At 43.7% G+C, this 6,000-nt stretch overlaps 1 protein-coding gene across 2 annotated transcripts in view; it reads left to right on the forward strand.

The window, feature by feature from the left end:
• MTHFD1L (methylenetetrahydrofolate dehydrogenase (NADP+ dependent) 1 like) overlaps nt 1-3,030 on the forward strand; it is a 149,699-nt gene extending 146,669 nt beyond the window's left edge. For both annotated transcript variants that reach the window (XM_081140670.1, XM_081140669.1), the window contains one exon: nt 2,716-3,030. The gene's annotated coding sequence lies outside the window, so the exon portion shown is untranslated. The remainder of the gene's footprint in view (nt 1-2,715) is intronic.
• Nucleotides 3,031-6,000: the final 2,970 nt, after the last annotated feature.

Raw genomic sequence — 6,000 nt, forward strand, 5'->3', positions numbered from 1 at the left:
GGGAGGACACCTGGGCTCCATGGTTTTGGTCTTGAATCTCTGTATTTTCAAGGAGCAGCTCCAAACTGGTGCCTCACCCTTGTGCTCAGTTCACCACCCACGTCCTTAGAGTAGCGCGTGCTCCTCTCCCATTTCCAGATGGACCAAAATAGGCTGGAAGCCCAAGTGACTTAAATAAAAGAGGGTGATAATTAAATCTAAAGATGACACCTTTCACATCTCATTGACATCTAAGAGATGGTAATAAGTAAATCTTTCCTAACTAAAATGGAATGTTTTGAAGCTTAGCGGTTTTGAATTATTAATTCCCTTTTAAAGAAAGTTTTTCTGAACACTTTTTTAGGGATTGGGGGAGAAACTAATCATTTTTTTTCTTTCTTAAACATAACACAAGGGAAATAATAAATATTTCAGCAAACTCAGGAAAAACAGAATTTTTCTGATAACTAAATCTATACATGGTTAGCTCATCAAAAATAGAAGAAATTATTTGCCGCCAACAACAATTATTTGCAAAAAAAAAAAAATCAGAAAAAGTTCCATTATGGCATTCATTATAATCTATCTACTGCTTAGTTAAGAAAAGTTAGAATTTGTAAGGTGGGGGAAGTTTTAACCAAATGCTATGAACTTGATATTCTTTCCACTGCAAAGGACATTTTTACCAGAGTTCAAACTGGCTAATCAGCACCTAGTGCCTACCATTTAGCTTCACTAATAAGAGAAATAAATAGATTAAACTCTCCTCATTTCAAAAGCAAATCTCAAAAGAATCTCATAAGTGATTCTAAATTATTCACTTTTCAGGCTTTAAAAAACATAGTCAAAATATGTCATCATCAACTTTATCAGTACTATGGAGGTTAACTCTTTTGTTTTTATTTTAATGTCACATTGGTAGCATACTTAACTTTAACCTGTTATTCAGCAATGGGAACCAATGTTATTATCCTTAGCAAAGAGGAGCCAAGAGCCAAGTGTTATTACTAATAATATAAGGGTGTAAACAAAGGGGAATTTTCTTTGTTTAATAAAGAGGAGAGAGAGCTAATTCTCCCGTCCCCTAATGGTATATATGTCCTATGGCTACTGTATCAAATTACTAGGTGGCTTAAAATGCCAGAAATTTATTCTTTCACAGTTCTAGAGGCTAAAAGTCCGAAGTCAGAATTAGTAGGACGAAATCAAGGTAGGGGAGAGGCTGCCCTCCCTCCAGAGTCTCTGGAATCCATGCCTTGCCTCCCCCTGCTCCTGGTGGCTGCCAGAACTTGACCTGCGGCCGCCTCACTCCAGTCTCAGCCTCTGTAGTCAGTGACTCCGCCTCTTCCTCTTCTGTGCATCTGGGCCCCTCTACATTTCTTACTGTTCCCATACCAAGATAAAATGCTTTATATATTCCATCTTCCAAAATATTCACCCACTGAATAAACTTCTAAAATTGTTTTTCTTCCACTGATTAAACAGTATGCTGATTCATTTTCACATTCTTATCTTGACTATTACATCTACGTCTGCCAGCCCTTCAGGTTTTCTTAAAATGTCGAACCATAGACTCTGAGCGCTTTAAACACAAATCCATGGGCTACGGAGGTTACATGGCTGCTCGGCTGCTCACACACACCACACCCACGCACCCTGCCCCTAGAGGTGTAGGCCTTGTCCCAGCCTTGCCGTGTGTCAGGTCATCTCTGTCCCCTCAGACCACTCTCCTCTCCCCTTCCCTTAGGCCCCCAGCCTCCCTCTTTCCTCCCCAGAGTCTCCTAGCCTTCTCAAGGTGAGGCTGGCCTTGTCTGAGCAGAGGGGTGAGGTCCGCACCGTACAAACCTCCCTCCCTACATCTCCAGTATTCTCTTGTTAATGTTTATTATGCTGGCAGTGTTTCTGCTGTATTTACTTCCCTGACTTGACTCAGATGTGAGGGAATATTCGCAGTTCATAGTCTTCTGCCCTTATCGCTGTCTTAGGTACTGCAGCTAATAAGCATCCTTTTGGGCTCCAGACCCCTCCCTCATCTGTGGGAGACCCACTTGCTCTATCCAGCCGAGTCTGAACTCTTGGCCCAGTAGAGAAATGCTTGCATTTACATTTCTTCTGGAGTAGTGAACACATTTCTTTCTGGAACTTAGGTGGTTTGTCTGTTTGTTCTTTTAAATATAGTTTGATCACTTCTCATTCTAAAAGATTGCAGGATTCAGCGGTGGCAGAAAGTCTTCAGAGCCTTTGAGAGAATGCCGCCGAGCCCTAACAGTAATAAGTCCTAGTCGGCTCACTTCCTTTCTTATCCTAAATGCATTTTTCAGAGCCTGCTGTCTGTGCCTGCTATAAAGAGAAACTGAAATCAAAAGGCGGCAGGACTCCTAATCTAACGTCCTGAACGTTCTCACTCAACAGGATCCTGGAGACTGTAGATCCCACATTTAAAAGTTGTGGAACTTCTGCCATGGTCCCCGAGTAATACTGTCTTTATGACACTTAGAATACTGCCTGCAGTGCCCGTCTGACTTGGTCACAGTGGTGCAGAACCGGATTCTCCGGATTCTCCGCTGCTCATGAGTAAAAATGTTGCAAACAGTGGTCTCAGCCTTCTCCCATGAATAGAATCATTTATCTGCCCTTGAACTTTTAGTCTCCAGCTGTAGAGCTATCAAATATTAACAGTTTAACACCAGGGGAAAAGCTGTTCTTAAACTTTTTTTTTTTTCTCCTATTCTTCAGGCTCCTGAAACTCAGACTATTCCTTGCCTTTTGGCCACAGTTGGAGAAGAAAATGAATTTGAAATACACTTGTTACGCAACGCTGGAGAAATGGTAGAACAGGCCAAAGATTTCTCCCTTCGGGACGAATTCTCTTTGCAGCCGAGCATAGTGTTCAGTGAAAGGACCTCCACCAAGTTTAAAAGAAACTAATTTATTTTCTGTTTCTGCAGAGTTTACATTATTTCCCACTGCTTACACTTGAGAATGTTTATTGTATGGGGACCCAGCGATTAAAAGAGTATGAAATAAAAAGTAACATTTTCTCACTCTGGAGTTGGCTGTTTTGTCTTTGAACTGAAAATAAATGTGTATTTACACAACCAACCAGCAAGTTTTCAGCGCCAGATAAAACTCTGCTCTCTAGAGGTAACTGTTCACGTTGGGGATGTTACCTGACACCAGTTTCCTGGAAAATTGTGAATGCAACCAGAGCTTTATAAACATAGCAAGAAAAAAAATAACACACACACACACACAGGGAAATATCTGGTCAGTTGTGAAATCTTCCTACTGTTGGAAAGTTGTAATATCCTCTGGAACAAAGTGCATTTCAGATCCAGCACTATTTTTCAGTGCCAGTGAAGTACATCACTTACCTAAGAACTAATGGGTTTATTCTAGTTTCCTCCACCGATGAATGAATCTCAGTGACCATTAAGCTGTCTCAGGCCCATAGGGCAAAGAAAGTTCCTCTTAAAAGTCAGGTGTTGGCAAATGTTTTTTTCCATTTGTCCAACCCTTCATCCGTAGCAGAGAATGTTCTATGGCCTTTCCCCCAGCCCGGGAGTTCCTGACCCATCTTTGTTCCCATTTTTCCTACAATAATGTACAATTACATAAAAGTTAAGACAAAAACCAAAGATTCAGGAGCAAACAAGACATGATTGTCCTCTAAGCACTATAAACAAAAGAGTCACCATAAATATCTTACATGCCCCCAGGGCACATCCTGCAGGAGTCCTCGCCATTGGCTCTTTCCGGGGTGTCCTTGTACTGCACCCTTCAGTGATCCTGCCCATTAGTTGCTCTGCCCATAATGTGTCTTTATGCACAACTTAATTTGTTCCAAAACACTGTATAGTAACTAAAGAGCCTTCCCAGGAATAATTTCACTGGGCGTTTCTGAAGTGTCCCCAACCCCTTCCCTGCTTTGTCTTTAGGAGCACACCTCTCTGTGTATACAGTAAACTAGCATTTTTTATGTGTAATTCTATTTGAGGAAATTTGTGCAGCCTTTTTTTTTTTTTTTTTTTTTTTAAATATATCTTTATTGACTTCAGAGAGGAGAGGGAGAGAGAGAGAGATAGAAACATCAATGATGAGAGAGTCATTGATCAGCTGCAGCCCGCAACCCAGGCATGTGCCCTGACCGGGAATCAAACCCCGATCTCCTGGATCCTAGGTCAACGCTCAACCGCTGAGCCACGCCAGGCTGGGCTGAGCAGCCTTTCTCATGAATTGATTTTTTTAAGCAGTTGCTTTCTGCTGTTTGAGTTTTTATTACTTTACCATTCAAAGTTTCATTTACTATTTTTGAAATGTTTTAAGGGGACAAAAGGATTTCAGAAACCTATATTCCAAGGACTTTAGGCCAGGGACTTCTTTCTTTACCTGCTTTTGCCAGGCAGCTCACTAATTCATCGAAAAGGAAAGAATAGAAAAGCATCCTGAAGACGGATGCGGCAGAGTTTTCCTCACTCGTGGAAGGACCTACCGTCCAGGTGTTGCTGGGACCTCTGACCTGCTCTCCCACCATGGGGCTCATCTCCATTTCCCCAGATGCCCCGCTGGTGTTTCATTAATCCATTTTCTCTCATTCACTCGCCCGCGCACACCCCTGCTGAGTGAGAGGCAGTCTGCATTGGCGAGACAGGTCTTCGGCAGGTTAGTTAATGGACTTCTCAGCTCACAGGGACTTGGGTTCATAGACTGGAGGTGTTATCAGAGGAAGAGCTAGTTATCTACCCTCTTCTGAGGCCAAGGCATAAGAGTGAAAAAAATCACATGACTTTTGGCATGGTGGGTTGAAGTCTGAAATCTCAGGCTGGCCATGTCCTACTTCCTCTCTGGCTAACAGACATGTAAGGAACCACTAACAGCCCTGGTCGGTTTGGCTCAGTGGTTAGAGTGCTGGCCCGTGGACCAAAGGGTCCCGGGTTCAATTCTGGCCAAGGGCACGTACCTCATTTGCAGGCTCGATCCCCAGCCCCAGTCGGGGGGGGGCGGTGCGGGAGGCAACCAATTGATGTGTCTCTCTCACATCGATGTTTTTCTCTCCTCCCCCCCCATTCTGTTCTCTGAAAAGCAATGGAAAAAATTTCCCCGAGAGGATTACAAAGAAAAAAGAAAAAAACCACTAACAGACCAGAAGTGACCCATCAACGTTCAGCTGCTTTGTCAAGCATGTTCCATCCCACAATTAGAATGAAACCAAAGGCAGGTTTGTTCTGAAAACAGCCGTGCCTTCTCCGTGGTGGCAGCGCAGGGCTCACAGGAGGGGACGGAATTGCCCAGGCCGAACTTGAGGTTAGAGTGTTTATGTAACAAGTCAGCAGAACTTAAATATTTCTCGTGGTGTGGTCAGGGCCGCAAGCCTTTGCCCAGCCCACCACCGTCAGTGTCACCCGTTAGCACAGCGCTGTGTGGGCAGCTCCATGTATGTGGAAGGGCCCTGCTAGTTTAAAGCCAGTTACCATTTTCAGTCGGTCCTGTCGCGTATTTCACAATGAGAACGGCTAAGAAAATTTTTCAAACCCAACGGACCGGTTACATTTGTGCAGCCGTAGTTAATGAATGCTCATTTGGCAAAGCCTTACAATTAAGGAATGTTTCTTTCCCAGATAATTACATGAGCCCTGATCATTTGCTTCCAAGTCGGCCTCCTGATTACCTCCCCCCTTGCTAGAGACAACGTGTACCAGACAGACGGTGGAGGCAGACCCTGAATGGACGGGGCAGGCTCTCCTGGGTCCAGAACAAGCCAACTCTATGAGGAGGGATGCTTTCCAGCCTCATCATGGAGTTGGGAGCCAAAGGACATTTCAGGGGCCAGCGGGGAAAATGCTGAATAACTCTCCACCTCTCCCAAGGCATTTCATGCGGCAACCCCATTACTGAGCTTGAAATGTGAATTCCCAGAATATCAGACACCCCCAAACTCAAATGTGAGTACAGAGACGCATTCCAAAGCCAAATGTAAATTATTTTTAAATTATTCATGCCACCTGGCTCGCCATTAGAACA

Source organism: Miniopterus schreibersii (genome assembly GCF_964146895.1).
Source record: "Miniopterus schreibersii genome assembly, chromosome: 6".
In the NCBI taxonomy this organism is placed as follows: domain Eukaryota; kingdom Metazoa; phylum Chordata; class Mammalia; order Chiroptera; family Miniopteridae; genus Miniopterus; species Miniopterus schreibersii.